Below are 18,430 nucleotides of genomic sequence, written 5' to 3' on the forward strand. Positions count from 1 at the left end.
TGTCTTCTTCTCTTTTACATTTACTTCCTTTCTCGACGGCGGCAGGAGTTCACCTTGTGTGGCTATCCTACCTTGGGTACACCATATTTGGTTATAGTGACGGCGTACGGCTGGCGTCGTGCAGGCTTGAACACAAGCTTTGCCGCGTCTTCCCATTGGGCTCCGTAGTGGACGGTCGGCGCTGTTGCCGAACATACACATTTTCCTATGGCAGCGCAAGCCTCTGTTGTCTATGATCGGCTTCTGAAAAGGTGCCGCACCGAAGTACCATTTCAATTCTCCTCTCGAAGCAATGCTCAATCTTTCCCCAAGTACTATGTAGTCCACAGCGAAACCAGCATACCAGTAAGGAAGCTATCTCCATTCCTTGTAGCCAAATGCCTGAAAGATAAAATCGGACCGACATGCAAAGCCTCCGAAATGTCTAGCGGGGACCTCCTCGTAGAACTGAATGATAAAGATCAGGCAGAGAAGCTCTCTAAACTTACCAGCATTGGCGACGCGACAGTGACAGTTTCAGCCCACAGAACACTTAATACAAGCAGGGTAGTAATATCTGAAGAAGACTATTGGTTTAAGCGATGAGGAACTGCTGGAATGTTTCCAGGAACAAAATTTTACCGAAGTACAAAGAACAGTAATCCGAAGAAACGATCAAGAAATCCCCACCAAACATGTTATACTCACCTTCGGAACAAGCGTAATGCCTACTTCACTCGATGCAGGTTATGTCAAAGTCAATGTGAGACCATATATCCCGAATCCCAGACGATGTTTCAAGTGCCAAAGATTTGGACATGGTTCACATGCATGCCGAGGAAAAATAACTTGTGCTAAATGCAGCTGCAATGATCACCAACCTGAGAATTGCACCTCATCACCAGATTGTTTTAACTGCAAAGATCATCCCGCTTACTCGCGGTCTTGCGCTTGCTGGAAAAAAGAAAAAGAAGTAATTGCACTAACTGTTAAAGAAAAATCTCGTTCTTCGAAGCCAGAAAGCGACTGTCGTACCTTTCGTGACGCAGTTATGCCGATGTGACGAAGGTGGGGGCATCGTCACAGAGGCCTGAATAGTCCTGCGAGACCACGCACAGTGGTCCCGTAGTGACGCCTCCCGCCCCCGTGGTGGAAGCAGCCAGTGCTGCTCCATCATATTCGCAGGCCCTGCAGACACCAGTCCCGCAGGGCCCGAAGATCAAACGAACTCCAAGGCCCAAGACACGTGTCTCGGCGCCAAACTCTTGGTCCTCCAGCGCCTCAGAGAGAGCGATGGAGGCCGACACAAAAACCCTGGTGTCATTGACATCGAAGCACAAGCGCTCTCTCGAGCGCCGTAATAGGGACAAAATCCCAATAACCACTTAAAATAAGAAAGCGATAACCTAAAGGTTATCGCTCATTTGTATTAGCCTTTTAAATCCATGTCACCTGACACCTCACCTCTTAATTGTTCCGTAGTGCCTTTTCTTATCTCTCAATTTTAAGATGGCTTTCATTATCCATTGGAATTGTAGAGGGCTTTTACACAACTTAGGTGACATTAAAGAGATGTTAATAAACTTCTCTCCTATGGCCCTGTGCTTACAGGAAACAAATCTAGGCGAAAAACACAAAAGCATCTAAAAGGTTTCACTGTTGTACGGCGCGACCGTACTCAGGCGAACCGACTGTCAGGTGGTGTAGCCATTGTTCTGCCAGGTGGTATAGCAGCCAGAGAAGTTCCCATTACCACTCACATAGAAGCCGTTGCTCTCACCGTTTTAGCTCACAAAACCATCACCATTTTTTCAGTATACATTCCGCCGCATTCACATTTTACCGTAAGAGATCTACAGTTAATTTTAAACCAGCTACCTGAATCATTTTTAATAGGCGGTGATTTTAATTTACATAACACGTTATGGGGTAGTAAAACTACTGACAACAGGGGTGAAACGCTTGAATATTTTATCCTAAGAAATGAAATATGCCTTTTAAACGCCAGTGCGGCAACTTACTACTCCCCAAGCAGAGGAGCTATGAGTTGCTTAGATCTGGCACTGTGCCCTCCATCTCTTTTTGGCGATTTTCAGTGGAATGTTACTGGGAACCCCTATCATAGTGACCATATGCCTGCTATCATTAAAAGAACATCTCCTTTTCCTACCATCCCACTGAGGCCACCTAGTTGGAAACTCCATCCAGCAGACTGGGCTCTCTTTACTGAAAAGGCCACTCTGGATAACATATCAGATGAGCTAACCATCATAGATGAAATGAATAATAAGATCACCGCCTGTATACTTGCTGCAGTAGCGGAAACAATCCCACAATCGTCTGGCTTCCTAAGAAAAAACCTAAAACCCTGGTGGACGAAAGAATGTACGCAAACATAAAAACTGCAAAACAAAGCGTGGGGTATCTTTCGGCGATACCCAACACAAGATAATCTGCTCTATTTCAAACAAGCGAAAGCCAGGTACACACGCAGACAAGCCGAAAGACAGTCCTGGAAAAATTATGTCTCGTCTATAAATAGCTCAATAACATCGAAATGAATGTGGGATCAGCTTCGCAAGTTTCGAGGCGATTACACTTCTTACACTATCCCCATACTGTCACCTCCAGGCGCACAAACATAGAACAAGCAGACATATTAGGGCAATATTTCCATGATGTACCACGCTCTAGAAAACTACTCTGCTGCATTTCTAAAACATACGCAATTAGCAGAAAAACTAAAGCTTCCGACCACGGGAAGTTCAGAAACACTCTATAATGCCGCTTTAACACTTCCAGAAATGAACAGAGTACATACTAGTAGCAAAAAAACAGCACCCGTTCCGGACAGGGTACACTATGCAATGCTAGCTCACCTATCCCCTAAAGCAGTTGAGACCTTGCTTCATTTCTTCAACATAATCTGGAAAACGGGAAAAATGCCAAAAGAGTGGAAGAAAGCCATCATAATCCCTTTCTTGAAAGCCGGAAATCCGCCCACAAGAGCAACCAGTTATAGACCCCTAGCACTCACAAGTTGTCTTGCAAAGTCCTATGAAGCCATCATCAACATAAGATTGACATACGTCCTTGAAACGGAGAGCCTGCTAGATAACCATCAGTGTGGATACAAGAACGGTTGCTCCACAATAGACCACCTAGTCCGGCTAGAAGACAAGATACGTGCGGCCTTTCTACACAAGCAATATTGTCTGTTTTCTTTGATCTTGAGAAGGCGTACGACACAACATGGAGGTTTGGTATATTAAGGGACTTAGCAGATTTAGCAATCCGAGGTAGAATGCTGAAATGTCTAGCCGATTTCATGTCGGACCGAACATTCCAGGTGCGTTTAGGAACGGCGCTGTCAAGTGTATTCATTCAGGAAAATTGTGTGCCACAAGGATGCGTACTCAGCACAATACCTTTTATAGTAAAAATGAACTCTCTTAACAAAGTCATTCCCCCCTCTGTTATGCACTCCATATACGTCGATGATCTGCAAATAGCGTGCCGCGCCTCAAACTTAAACATGTGAAAGGCAGCTCCAGATAACAATTAATAAACTAATGGAGTGGGCTGAGAAAAATGGCTTCCGCTTCTCTACTAAACAAACTGTTACAGTGCTATTCTCGCAAAAACGAGGATTGTACTGAGACCCGGTTCTAAAACTGAATGATGTCGCACTGCCGGTAAAACAAGAATATAAATTCTTGGGATTAATCATTGATAAAAAACTAAACTTCCTAGCCCACACTAAAACACTAAAGATTAAGGCAAATAAAGCATTCAATATCCTAAATGTTTTATCTCGTAAGCACTGGGGTTCCGACCGAACCTGTCTTACGTATTTACCGGTGTCTTGTGCGTAGCCTTTTCGACTGCGGCTCCGTGGTTTACGCCTCAGCCAAGCAGTCCTACATCCAACTACTTGATCCAGTACAAAACCTTGGATTGCGACTGGCAAGTTGTGCCTACAGAACGTCACCTATTCAAAGTTTATATGTTGAGTATAATGAACCCTCATTACAGCAGCGCGGAGCATTACTCATATTCTCTTACCTACTCAGAATTGAGTCATCACTGCAACACATATGCTACAACGTCGTCACACAGTGCAACTCACGCTTACACTACACAAATAAACCGAACATGATTAGGCCACTTGTCCTGCGGTATGGCCAATACTGTCTGGATTATGACATTCCCCACGAAGTCCTCCAGTTTGCCAAGGAACCACAATGGTAGGCCCCGTGGTACGATTTCACACAGTTGTGCGACTGGACATTAACACATTTAAAGAAGAGAGGCACTCCACACGAACACATCACACAAGAATTCCGTGCTCTTCAGGACAAATATCAAAATCACATGGAATTCTTCACGGATGGCTCCAAAACAAGAGAACACGTGGGTGTAGGGGCCGTAACAGAAAATTGGTAAATCAGTATTCGTCTACCAAAACATGCCTCTGTTTTCACTGCTGAAGTATATGCTGTATGGGTTCTAGTTAAGATTATCAGTGGCAAGCACAAAAACAGTCATACACACTGATTCCTTAATTACACTGAAGGCTCTAAATCTGAAATGTGTGTGTGAACACCTGTAAGGAGACATACTAAACATGGTCGCGCTTAACAAATACGGGAGATCAATCCGCTTCTGCTGGGTACCAAGTCATGTTGGGATACCGGGTAACGAAGCAGCCGATAGATGTGCATCGATGGCAGCATACAAAGACATAATAAACACAACACTTCCATATAAAGATAGCATCCGTGCCATTAGTAAGGCCTTAATGTCAAAGTGGCAACACGAATGGGACCATTGTAGAGAAAACAAGCTACATCTCACTAAACCCGTACTTGGTGAGTGGAAGTCGCGCAACCACCAGGAGCGCTTCTTTGAAGTAGTTCTATGCCGACTACGCATTGGGCACACACACCTAGCACACAATTGTCTACTTACAAAAGAAGACGTGCCAACATGTGAAAAATGCCAAGAGCAACTAACAGTCATGCATATATTACTCGCATGCACACACATTGAAGTACAAGGACGAAACTTTTTGCACAACCTATATCAAATGCGCATACCTTTACATCCTGCTTTAATCTTAGGAGATGATTCGATAATTCCATTCCTGACCTGGGTAAATTCCTAGACGACATTGGCTTCTTACACAAAATATAAAGTAACACAGCCTTTCTCCTCTTAAACAGTATTATAAAACACCTCGTTTGGCACAGCATAGCCTTAGCCGCTTTTGCACCATTAAACCACATTTAACTAACTCATTTGCCATGCTTTGCACCAGTTACAGAAGTCAGCAAATAATTGTTAATGACAACATGATCAGTAGGAGATTTAATTGTTATATAAAACGCCATAATCTGTCAAAAGGCGTACTTTAACTCAACTGTGTAGGGGGAGATCATTAATATAAAGCAGGGATAAAAGAGGACTCAGTACTGAATCTTGGGGAACCCCTGATGAAACAGCTATCAAGGGTGAGTTAGAAGAGTTGAAACATATACATTGCGAATGCTGAGAAAGTGCGATATTCATTATACCAAAGATGCGGTTTTCAATATAGGGAACAGCTTGTGCATGAGTTTAGGGTGTCAGAGTGTCGAAGGCCTTTGCAAAGTAAATAAAAACAGCATCAATCTAGTCACCTATGTCTACAGAGCTGCGGGTATCATGAACGAATTCTGTCAGTTGTTTTCAAATGCTAGGGCCACGCCTAAAACCATGCTGGAATGTGCATAAAATTTTGTTAGTTACAAGAACTTCCATAATATTGTTACGCGAAGGACGAGTCAGTAAGACGAGCAACTATTTACAGGTTATATTGCCACATCCTACATGGTCGCCACGGGTATGTGCCAGGCGATGAAAACGACGCTGAAGTAGCGCGCGAATAGAAAAACGGACAACGTCGCGTTGACTGCTCTGATAAAGTGCTTTCATACGTCCTCTACACCGGCTTTCCCATCTCCTACTAGGCGGTGACACTGGTGGAGGTGCGGGGTGGGATTGCCTCATGCTCGGCACCCCTTCGCGGAGCCACACGTCGAACGTGGAATCACCATCGCCTTCATTCGTCCAAACTCCTGTTCACCGGTACAGTCACCACCAGCTAGGCCTGACGCCTGAGATCAACCCCTTGCAGGACCCTGAAGGAACGCGTCTACCTACTTCTGCTATGGCTACTGCAACTCCATCGCAGGTGACGCGGCAGAATCCTAAGATCCCAGAAAGTTTCTATGGTGACCTTTTTGAAGATGTCCAAGATTGGCTGGACCAATTTGAGCGTGGCGCCAGTTATGACTCGTGCTAATGTCTATTTGGCGCTTCAAGACAGTGCGCCGACGTGGTTTGTGAACCGGGAGGGAAGTTTGACCACATGGGATGCCTTCCGCACCCAGCTGCTAGACATATTCACTAGTAGTGACAGAAGAGACAACGCGCAGCGCCTGCTTGAATGCCGTATTCAAAAACCAAACGAGAGCGTTGCTATGCTTGCAAAAGATACGACCCGCCTGTTCCGCAGAGCAGACCCTGAGATGGCCGACGAAAAGATGTTACGCTGTATCTCGCGCAGAGTGAAGGAGGAACTGTTTCCCGGACTCGTGAGTAACCCACCGACGAAAGTGGCCGAATTCACCAAGGAGGCTAACCCATAGAACGGGCACTACAGCAACGGTACCGCCAATATCATCGCAAGAACTCGCCGGTGGATGCTTCAATTCTACCTCGGAGCTGCGGCACGTCTCTGCGTGAAGTCATCCGAGAGATTGTGCGAGAGGAGATCCGGCAGCTCGGAATTTCTCCTATATATGGCACCAGCGGTGGCTTCTGTCGCTGATATCGTTCGGGAGGAAGTTCGACAGGCCTTTTTGTCGCCTGACAGGCAGGCGGTGCCACGACGATTAAACTACGCGGAAGCTGTCTGTCGTCCACCTCCCATCCCTTCGATGCTGTTGACACTGTCAACTACTACGACGCAGCCATCACCGCCACCCCCGATGCCTTATTTTCGGCAGTCACAGCCGCCGCCATCAATGCCGTATAGACGCCTGCCGATCGCTGCGCCTCGGTCTTACGGAGAATCCCCTGCCGGCTACCCCTTCGAAAGACCGATTTGTGACGCACCGCTGAGCGCCGGCCGCTGTGCTTTCATTCCGGCGAAGTAGGATATTTACCGCGCGTGCCACTACCGCGCAGCTGGGTATCCAAGGTTTCCCAACTGCAATTACCGTGTGTTTGATGTTGCACGTACCTGCGACGAAAACTCTAGAAATTTTCGGCCGGAAGGTTCAGCGACGCATAGATCGCGTTCTCCTTCGCCGGCTCGTTACACCCCACCGACTCGTCGCGATTTTTATGACGCCTCTAGGGGCAGGTCCCCTAGACCGCGCCGGGGAAACTAGAGGTAGCGGCGACCTCCGGGGGTGAGGTTGCAAACCGTCTAGCTTTCCAAGAGCCCCCATCAGCGACGACCGACGACTCTGAAACACTGACGACTCTAACCACACCCCCTGTAACCGACGCCATCAGCGCCGATCTTGTCGTTTGCATTGACGGCCACCAAGTGGCCGCTCTTGTCGATACTGGTTCCCATTTTTCGATAATAAGTCAAAAGCTGGCCGACAGGCTGAGAAAAGTGAAGACGCCGTGGACGGGGCCCAACATCAGAACTGGCGGCGGCCAGTTGACTCCTATTGAAAAATGCACAGCCAGAATAGTAATCGCCGGTGCAACCTTCATCGCCTCCCTGGTCATTCTCTTTGAGTGCGGCAAGGAACTTATATTGGGGATGGATTTCTTGAGAGTACGGTGCAGTGATTAATGTCCGTGACCTCGTCGTCATATTTTCTACGAGCTCAGACGACGTCGACCCCGCGGAACTCCAGCGACTCCGCTTACGTATCGCCTACGACGACGCCACGCTTCCGTCGCGAAGCTGCTCCCTCGTACCTGTAATCTGCGACAACTTGAACACCGGGACTGGCGTCGCTGAACAAATCAACGCAATGGTACTGAGTCAAGGGGTTTCCATCGCCAGGGCCGTAACTAACGTACACGACGAACGTGCTGAACTCCTGCTGACGAATTTTACCAGGGAACGTCGACACATTGTTAAAGGCACGGCTGTTGCTTACTTCGACGAATTTACCTCAGTACGAGACTGCCTGTCAGTGGACCACGCGACGTCCACCGTGGCTATGCCTGCCCCTGTGGTTGATATCAGTCCCACTTTGTCGCCCGTCGAACGCAACAGCCTTCTTGAGCTCATCGATGAGTTTAAGAGCTGCTTCTCATCCACGTCACGAGTCAGCCAGAGGCCGCTCACTAAGCACCGTATTGTCACCGAAGCCGACGCCAGACCAACTCCGCAGAATCCTTATCGTGTAGCACCGAAAGAGCGCGAGGCAATACAAACACAAGTGAAGACAGTGGTTGAGGACGGAGTTATTCGGCCATCTAAGAATCGTTGGGCATCGCCTGTCGTATTGGTGAAAAAGAAGGATGGTAGCCTGTGCTACTGCGTCGACTATCCAAAACTCAACCAGATCACAAAGAAAGACGTTTATCAGCTACCGCGTATCGACTATTCACTGCACAGGCTGCGAAAGGCACGGCGGCCGCATTTCGATGGGGGCGAAATGCGAAAAACACCCGTTACGGCATGCCTCATAATGAGAAAGTGGTTTTGGCACGTGAAACCCCATAATTATTTTTTTACGAAACGCACGTTATTTTTGTCGATGGACTTGAAAAGCGGCTATTGACAAATAGAAGTTGATGAGAGAGGCCGTGAGAAGACCGCTTTTGTGACGCCCGACGGACTTCATGAATTTCAGGTGCTACCCTTTGGTTTGTGTTCTGCGCCAGCAACCTTTCAACGACTAATGGACACGGTACTCTCAGGCATCAAACGATAAACCTGCCTGGTGCACCTCGACGACGTGATTGTTTTCTGCGTCACGTTAGAGGAGCAGTTACGGAGACTAAAGACGGTCTTTGAAGCAATACGCTCAGCTGGTCTAACTGTACTACCTGAACAGTGCCATTTCGGCTTCGAAGAACTTCAATTTCTCGGTCACGCTGTTAGTCGTGAAGGTGTCCCACCTGACCCTGATAAAATCTCTGCCGTTTCTAATTTCCCAACGCCATCAGGCAAAAAGGCCGTGCGATGTTTTCTGGGTCTTTGCGCCTACTACCGACGCTTTATTGCCGAATTTTCGCGCATCGCATGGCCATTAGCACAACTCACCAGAGAAGATGTCCCCTTCGTGTGGGGTGAAGACCAGCAACGGGCATTTCACGACCTACGGCAATGGCTGCAGACGCCTCCTATGCTCGCAAACTTTGATGACGACGCTCCTACGATTCTTCATACCGACGCTAGTAATGTCGGCCTCGGCGCAGTGCTTGTACAGCGGCAGGACGGCTCCGAAAGAGTGAATGCTTACGCCAGCAGAAGGCTATCATGGACGGAGGCTAGCTACTTCACTACTGAAAAAGAATGTCTCGCACTGGTGTGGGCCGTCCTGAAATTTCGGCTATACACTCTTAAAAAAAAGGTAGTTTTAACTGACTCTTTTCGGGGTGTCTCTGCTCGTCGCTCATATGATGACCTTTTGGGTGGTAACACGGACTCTCTTGGAAATACAGGGCCGTCCAGCAGGTCCTCGAGACGCTCGAAAGGCACCGACCCAGCGAGCCGGCAACAGCGAGCGGAGACCCGCGCCGAGTAACGGCGACTTCGAGGATGACGTAGGCCCTCGTCGGGGCGCGCGAGCGCCCAACTGCAGGCATAAAGTTGGCTCCAATCCAATCCAATTGGAAATACAGTACCGGCGACTCTCTCATAGTACCGGTGACTCTCTCCTACAAGACCTACTGAGGTGTATGTGTTATTCCTAAAGCAGGAGTTGATGCGATGCGACTACCTCAGTGGTCCATGCAAGTACCCCTTGGTAGTCAGAGGAACCCCTTTGGAATGGCAACGATGACCCTTCCTAGGGTAGTCATCTGAAGACTGACAATGGTGGCGTACATGGCTACCGTCGCAAGAGTTGGTGAAACTCCCTTGGTAGTCAGCGGAACCCCTTTGGAATGGCAACAATGACCCTTCCTAGGGTAGTCATCTGAAGACTGACAATGGTGGTGTACATGATTACCATCACAAGAGTTGGTGAAACTACCTCCTGGTACTTAACCAGGCCCTTTGCAGGAACTGCTGTGACCTCTGCCTGGGCAGTCAATAGACTATCTACAGTAAGATGGAAGCTCACAACAGAATAGATTTTAGTTTGCATGTGCAACAAATGCCTAGTTATTGAGCCACCATAACATGTTATGGTAAACTGCAAAACTATAAACAACTAAAAAAAGACACTGAGCACATAGCATGACAGTGAGTGAAACACCAAGAGCAAACATTTCACTACTATCACTGTATTAACCTCAAAAGCATCAACGTACTATACCTGGCAAAAACAGAAGACAGCAGTCTGATTTGCTAAATTGCAATCAATGGCCAACCTTGAGAAACACTCTACTTGTTTACAAGGCATAAAAATAGCTGCAATATGTCCAACCTTATGAGGTAATGCAGCATTTCAGGAATTCGAACAAGGATTTAATCCTTTGCCACGACAAAGGGCTCATTTATTTCAATATGCCATGGAGGCATACGGGGACAGAGGAATTAAATTTCAATATTGATATTGTTGCGTGTGGAAAGACACAGACAGACGAGGCTATTTACAGGCTATTTTCACTGGAGCCAGGCAGCCAGGCTGACACTCGCTCGCGCCAAGCGCACCGACCAACTTCGTCGTCGTTCTTCCGGCGGCTCATTTCTTGAGCATCGCTTGAGCATATCGTAATACTACCCCCCGGCGGCAAAAGCACCGTCACGGTGCTGTTAAATATTCAAGGCGCGTGGAGAGTTGTAGGGCTTGAGTCGGGTGACGTGGACGATGTCCCTGGTTGTCACAGCGGAGGACGTAGAGGGCGTGGCTAAAACGATTTCATAGGTGACATCGGTCACTTTGCGGAGCACGCGATATGGGCCTGTGTAACAAGAAAGGAGTTTTTCACATAGGCCAACTTTACGCGAAGGTGACCAAAGCAACACGAGGCTGCCGGCCACAAAATGGACATCACGGTGACGGAGGTCGTAGCGTTGCTTCTGCTTGTCTTGAGACACTTGTAGACGACTGCGCGCAAGTTGGCGAGCGTGGTCAGCATGGGCGATTGCATCACGGGCATAAGCGCTAGTTGAAGCTGTGGCGGACGGAAGCATAGTGTCCAGTGGTAGCGTTGGTTCGCGGCCATACAAGAGGTAAAACGGGGAAAAGCCAGCAGGTTCGAGACGGGAAGAGTTACATGCAAAGGTAATGTAAGGTAGAGCCAGGTTCCAATCACGGTGGTCGTCGGAAACGTATTTGGATAGCATGTCTGTAAGGGTGCGGTTCAAGCGCTCAGTGAGGCCGTTCGTTTGGGGATGGTAGGAGGTGGTAAATTTGTGACGTATTGAGCAGGCACGCATGATGTCGTCGATGACTTTGACCAAAAACGTACGGCCACGGTCTGTTAGCAATTGACGCGGAGCACCATGCATCAAAATAATATCACGTAGGAGGAAGTCCGCAACATCAGTTGCGCAACTGGTCGGAAGAGCACGGGTTACGGCGTAGCGGGTCGCGTAGTCCACCGCGACTGCAACCCACTTGTTTCCTGATGTAGATTCCGGAAATGGGCCGAGAAGGTCTAAGCCGACACGATGAAAGGGCTCGGCAGGAATGTCGAGCGGCTGCAGGTAACCAGCGGGGAGCTGGGAAGGCTTCTTGCGTCGTTGGCAAACTTCACAAGCGGCGACGTAACGTCGTACGGAATGGGCAAGACCAGGCCAGAAAAAACAGCGACGTACACGGTCATAGGTTCGAGATACGCCGAGATGTCCTGCCGTTGGTGCGTCGTGAAGCTCTTCTATAACGATGGAGCGGAGGTGTTTAGGTATTACAAGTAGGAACTCAGAGCCGTCCGGATGAAGGTTACGACGGTACAGAGTACCATCGCGGAGGACGAAGAGGCGTAGAGTAGCATCGGCCGGAGAGTGCTCAAAACGGTCGATGAATGCTCTGATGTAGGCGTCACGGCGTTGCTCGTCGGCGAAATGAAGCAGCTGTGATACAGAGAATACGCAAGAAGCACTGGCAATATTAGAGGAGTCAGAGTCGTCAACAGGGTAACGCGACAAGCTGCCAGCGTCTTGGTGTAGGCGGCCACTCTTGTACACCACATGAATATGAAAATTCTTGTAGCCTCAAAGCCCAGCGACCAAGCCGACCTGTAGGATCTTTTAGCGAAGAGAGCCAGCAGAGAGCATGATGGTCAGTTACTACGGAAAAAGGGCGACCGTAAAGGTAAGGACGGAACTTCGCAACCACCCAGACTACAGCAAGGCATTCTCGTTCCGTAATGGAATAGTTGCGCTCCGATGGTGTGAGGAGGCGGCTCGCATAAGCAATTACGCGATCCTGGCCACGCTGACGCTGGGCTAAGACGGCACCTATGCCATGACCGCTGGCATCTGTACGCAATTCTGTAGGGGCATCAAGGTCGAAGTGGGCGAGAATGGGTGGTGAGGAGAGAAGAGTAACGAGACGAGAGAAGGCGGCGGCTTCTGCAGTACCCCAGGAGAATTGTACGCCTTTCTTCAAAAGATTAGTGAGGGGTCTAGCAATTGCCGCAAAATCTTGAATAAAACGACGAAAGTACGAGCATAGCCCTACAAAACTTCGAACGCCTGCGGCTGCCTTCGGAACCGGAAACTCTCTGACAGCGCGAGTTTTGTCGGGATCAGGCTGTACTCCGGAAGCATCGACGAGATGGCCCAGAAGAGTAATTTGCCGGTGGCCAAAACGACATTTGGACGAGTTAAGTTGCAGCTTCGCCTTTCGAAATACATCAAGTATAATTGTGAGACGTTCAAGGTGAGTGTCGAACGTTGGCGAGAAGACGATGACGTCATCGAGGTAGCAGAGGCATGTGGACCATTTGAAACCTTGGAGCAAGGAGTCCATCATACGCTCGAAGGTGGCAGGGGCGTTGCACAATCCAAACGGCATTACTTTAAATTGGTATAGGCCGTCAGGTGTGATGAACGCGGTTTTTTCGCGGTCCAAGTCGTCAACAGCAATCTGCCAGTATCCCGAACGAAGATCAATAGACGAGAAATAGCTGGAACCGTGCAGGCAGTCAAGGGCGTCGTCTATACGTGGGAGCGGGTAGACGTCCTTTTTTGTAATGCTGTTCAGGTGACGGTAATCTACACAGAAGCGCCACGTGCCGTCCTTCTTCTTAACCAACACCACAGGTGACGCCCAGGGACTCGAAGAAGGCTCAATGATGTTTTATCGAGCATTTTGTTGACTTCATCTTGAATTACTCGGCGTTCCGACGCAGAAACTCGATACGGTCGTCGGTGAATAGGCGTAGCATCGCCAGTAAGAATACGATGCTTGACCGCGAGCGTCTGGCCTAAAGGGCGATCGGCGATGTCGAAAATATCTCGGTAGGACGATAATACTTGGCAAAGCCTTCAGCCTGCGCCGACGACAGGTCCGTTGCAACCATTTTCTTTATATTGGGATCGGCACCCGAGGCTGGCGCGAGGGGCCTCCTAAGCTCGCGAGAATCATCGGCCGATAACGCTGCCACGTATTGGTCGTCGAGACAATCAACGGTGGCAAGGCAAATACCTTGCGGTAGAATTTGCTTTGCCAATCCAAAGTTACAGACAGGCATTCGAGTGCGGTTCCTAGTAATATTAAGTATACTGTGAGGCACTGTAACGTCATACCTTATTGGAATGTCGGGCAGAGCAGTGACGAGGTACTCGCCATCAGGAACTGGTGGGAAAGACAACAGTTCAATGTAGGCTATTGACTTTGGCTGCAGGCGAAGAAAACCGGTGGGACGTAAGCGGCGGTGGGGTGCGTCAGAAGGTTCTGCGAGCATCGGCAACTCAAGGCGAAGGGTACCGGAAGAGCAGTCAATAAGAGCAGAATGTGCGGAGAGAAAATCGAGGCCGAGAATGAGGTCGTGGGGGCAATGAGCAATTACGGTGAAGAGGACAGGAGTGTGGTGGCCGGCGATGCTGACGCGTGCTGTACACATGCCGATGATAGGCACAGTACCGCCATCCGCAACGCGTACGACGCGGGCCGACGCTGGGGTGAGGAGCTTTTTGAGTCGTCGTCGGAAGGCAGCACTCATAATTGAAAGATGTGCTCCTGTATCGATGAGTGCCGTGACAGGATAGCCGTCAACGTCAAGAAGGTTTCGCTTCGTGGGTAACGTGAGCAGAGGATTTGAGGGCAGGGTCGATAATGCAGCTTCACCTCCAGAATCTGCAGTGCCTAGTTTGCCGGCTGGATCGGGGAGGCGATAGGCGGCGAAGAGAAGCGACGGGGTTGGGGCGAACGAGACTGATGGCGTCGAGGTGAGGGCGAGCGGCTGTACCGAAGGTTCGGAGCAGGAGCATCAGCGGCAGTGGATTCATGGCGGCTGGTATAGGGAACGGAAGGTCCAACGGTGCGGGAATAAGCGGCGGTGTATGTCCGAGAAGTTGGTGGCCATCGGTTGCGGCAGTGACGAGCGACGTGGCCGATGCGACAGCACTGGAAGCAGATCGGCCGGTCATCAGGGGTACGCCAATCGGACGGGTTGCGGCGAGATGTGGCGGAAAAAGACTGCCAAGGACGGAGAGGGCCGCTAGAGAACCGGGAAACGTTGGGTTGAGACGTGGGACACACAGAGTTCAGACCCATGTTCTGAAATTCCTATCGGACGACGGCCTGGATCATCGCAATGGTGGTTGCTGGCGGATTGGGAGGCGTCGTGGAGAAAGCTGGGGAACAGGTGGCCTCGAGTTCGCGGCGAACAATACTGGTGACGTCGTCAGAGGTGGTGGTCCGACGTGGTCGACCCTCACATGTCGACGTAGCAGCAGTGTTGGGTAGCCGTGTGATGTGGTGTGTAATACGGCGGCTCTTAGCTTGCTCAAGGCGACGGCATTCTTTGATGATGGCGTCGATAGTCGAGACGTTGCCGAAAACAAGCAAATTGAAAGCGTCGTCGGCGATGCATTTTAGAATATGTGACACTTTATCGGCTTCGGACATACCATCGTCAGCTTTGCGGCTTAGAGCTAAGACGTCGAGGATGTAGGAAACGTACGGCTCCGTAGATGACTGTACACAAGACGCAAGAGCCTTTCTCGCGGCAGCCTTGCGCCCAATGGGGTCGCCGAACAGTTCCCGTAGCTTCTCTTTGAAATTGTCCCAACTGGTTATCTCGTCGTCATGCGTTTGGTGCCACACGCGTGGGGTGCCGCCGAGATAAAAGATGACATTGGCGAGCATAATCGTTGGGTCCCACCTGTTATTAGCACTGGCGTGTTCATAGAGTTTGATCCAGTCGTCAACATCCTGGCCCTCCAGGCCAGAAAACACACCTGGGTCGCGATGTGGGGCGACCGTGACGATTGGAGCAGTGGGACATGCCGAAGCCGTTGCAGAGGTGGGCGCGTCACCGGGAGGCATGGTGACGAGCTCGGTGTGCCGACCACTTCTGAGTTCCGTGGTGAGGACGGGGATCGCTGACCTCCACCAGAATGTTGCGTGTGGAAAGACACAGACAGAAGAGGCTATTTACAGGCTATTTACACTGGAGCCAGGCAGCCAGGCTGACACTCGCTCGCGCCAAGCGCACCGACCAACTTCGTCGTCGTTCTCGCGGCGGCTCATTTCTTGAGCATCGCTTGAGCATATCGTAATAATATTAAACGAAAAATTTACAATCTCACCAAATCAAAGCAATCATACAGCATTGATGCTAATGGAAGAAAATAAATACGCTTAAAGACCAGATAAATGCAAAACCGGGAATTTAAATAGCCCCAGTTCAATATCCCCGTGGTGCCTGAATAGTAAGTACATCCCATAATGTTTCAAAAGTGCAACTTCTTGGCCATCATTTCATCCAATTTGTCAAAAAAGACTGTTGTCTCACCTCCTAAATGTTTCCGTTAGCACTGCCTCCGTGTTTGCGTCAAATGCTGCCTGCTCCGGTTAAGATCTGAAAGAACAGCACAACTGTTAAAACTTTGTAAACATTTTTTTCAATAAGAATATGCACACATCACAGTAACCTTTAGCAAGAGCAATTATAGTGATCAGAAGGAACACCTAATTCTTATAAGCAGAGAATCCACTTTACAGCAGGAAGAGAAGAGCCTGAGAATAGCTATAATGCATCCGTTGATGTTCTCTTTGAACGAACCACAAATGGCCTTGCTATCAGGGTGTATCACACGACCACACATGTGGATACACAATAGGCAGAACATATTTAAATAAGTATAAGGATATAAGTATAAGTTTATTTACCAGATTCAACTGGAGGGTAGGTTTTTGGCAAAAAGCTGCCTGCGCAGCTTTACTGTGTCCAGAAAACCCCTGCAAGCAGTAGCACACAAGTGCTACAGGAAAACTTCAAGAGACACACATAGAATAGTCATATTCAATAAACAGAAACGTTCACTATTTATGCATACAGTCTAATAATCTTCGCACAAAATTTGAACAATAAAATCGAAAATCGAAACGCTGAAATGGCCGTACATATGTTCAGAAATAATAAAAGTAATAACCAAGCAAACATGCGGCATCTACTAGCAAAGACATAAAATCACATTTCAACAAAATATTTCCGCAGCTCAGCTTTGGTATATCTTTTTGTATGTTTATACGTGTTTAGAACATGGGCCAGGTTATAAGACATTTGCAATCGATCGCCGGTGAACGATGCTTTAGATCGCGAATTTCCACTTATTGGAGCCGTTACTTATCCATATAAGGTCACGTAGTGTTATCACAGACGCTGCACTTGGAGAATCAGTTTGAATTTTGGCACTCCAGCCATGTCGTGATTTTGGCGGACCTTTTCGGGAAATAATGCGCCTATGTTGTAGCGGAAAGAGGCGTGGCTGTCACCCTCTGCCGCGCTCGAGAAAAAAGCATGCCATTCCGATTACGCCACACTGGCATCAAAATTTTGTAGTTAAGAGACTCCCAGCATGGCACGAATTAAATTATATTGCTGGCTTTCCCGTCCAACAGTGCTGAGTGGTGGTAATTAACCGAAAATGACGGCACATGTTCACTAGTGAGCTTTGGTTTGGTGTCTGAGTCGTTTTATTCTGCGAAAGTATTTCTGAAGGTCCGCCGCATGTAAAACATGTAGACCTGGCTTTCGCATCTTGTTGCCAGCAGTTTCGGTAACGCTTCTCTCGTAAAATCCCTGCAAGGAGTGCTGCCGGTGTCACGGTGTAGTTATGGAAAGTCACTTCCACGGTGTCGTCACGCGCGGCTGAGCGGCGAGAAAAGCATCCTGCTCGAAACTATGCTGCAGCCGCTCTCGAATTCAGGGATGAAGACTGGAAAATAACAGTAAAGCAGATCCAAGCTCTGATGGCGACGATGTTTTGAGTCAGCATTGGACGTCTACAGCTGTTCATCGGCGAGTTTCCTTTACGGCCCTTTTGCTTGTTTCCTTGTGCGCGCTTATCAGATGATTTTTTTCACGACCTGAGAGCTCTACTGATGATCTTCAGGATGCATACTTCGCTTGGTTATGATGTGTTGCCATCGGTAGCAAAGACACTGCCGTTCACGCCAAGAAAGTCGCCCGTAGCATATCTCGGCGTAGCACTACGGATCCGCGCAAGACAGTTTACAACGGCGGGTGATTTATTTCTACTCTTCTTCTCTGCAGACGTGATAAAGACAAAGTGCAAACATGCAAGCAGATACGCTTGGATGCATAATCTTGTATTTGCCCAGCCACGCTGAAAGCAATAGATCCTGGAAGAGGTGCATGAATCTATAGACGAACTGAAGTGCCCTCCTTGGACTTCTCATCGGACCATCCTCAGAAGATGCCGAAAAGGCGGAACTATAAAATGTGTTACAAGGACCGCAGTCGGACAAAAGCCATACATTTTGTGGGAAAATGTTCGAGTGCACCTAATCTTCACAAAATCCAGGAATTGCTCCAGCGCATGTCATGAGCGATAAACTGGACTTAGATTTTTTTTTTGTATCCGAAGAACGGCAGTGTACTGAGCATTGATTTTTCACACTATTCCTGGTTTATTTATCTTCCAAACTTATATTCTGAATTTTAGTTTATATTAATATTTTTGTAGATGTTGACACGTGTACTTGTCTTTATCGGGCGACACGTTTCACCGCCTAACAAATGTTATCGCACAGCGCTGGACGCGCTTGCATGTGTCGGAAGTTTCTGAAATGTTATCGATGGTTCTATCCGCTGCCTGTTGTCGGCGGATTATGTAATC

At 48.6% G+C, this 18,430-nt stretch overlaps 1 protein-coding gene across 2 annotated transcripts in view; it reads left to right on the forward strand.

Moving 5' to 3' along the window:
- The window catches only part of LOC126538380 (pseudouridine-5'-phosphate glycosidase-like), a 350,937-nt gene that overhangs the window by 57,208 nt on the left and 275,299 nt on the right, over positions 1–18,430 (forward strand). The gene's annotated exons all lie outside the window — the stretch shown is intronic.

The sequence above is a fragment of the Dermacentor andersoni genome, chromosome 4, assembly GCF_023375885.2.
Source record: "Dermacentor andersoni chromosome 4, qqDerAnde1_hic_scaffold, whole genome shotgun sequence".
Classification (NCBI taxonomy): Eukaryota; Metazoa; Arthropoda; class Arachnida; order Ixodida; family Ixodidae; genus Dermacentor; species Dermacentor andersoni.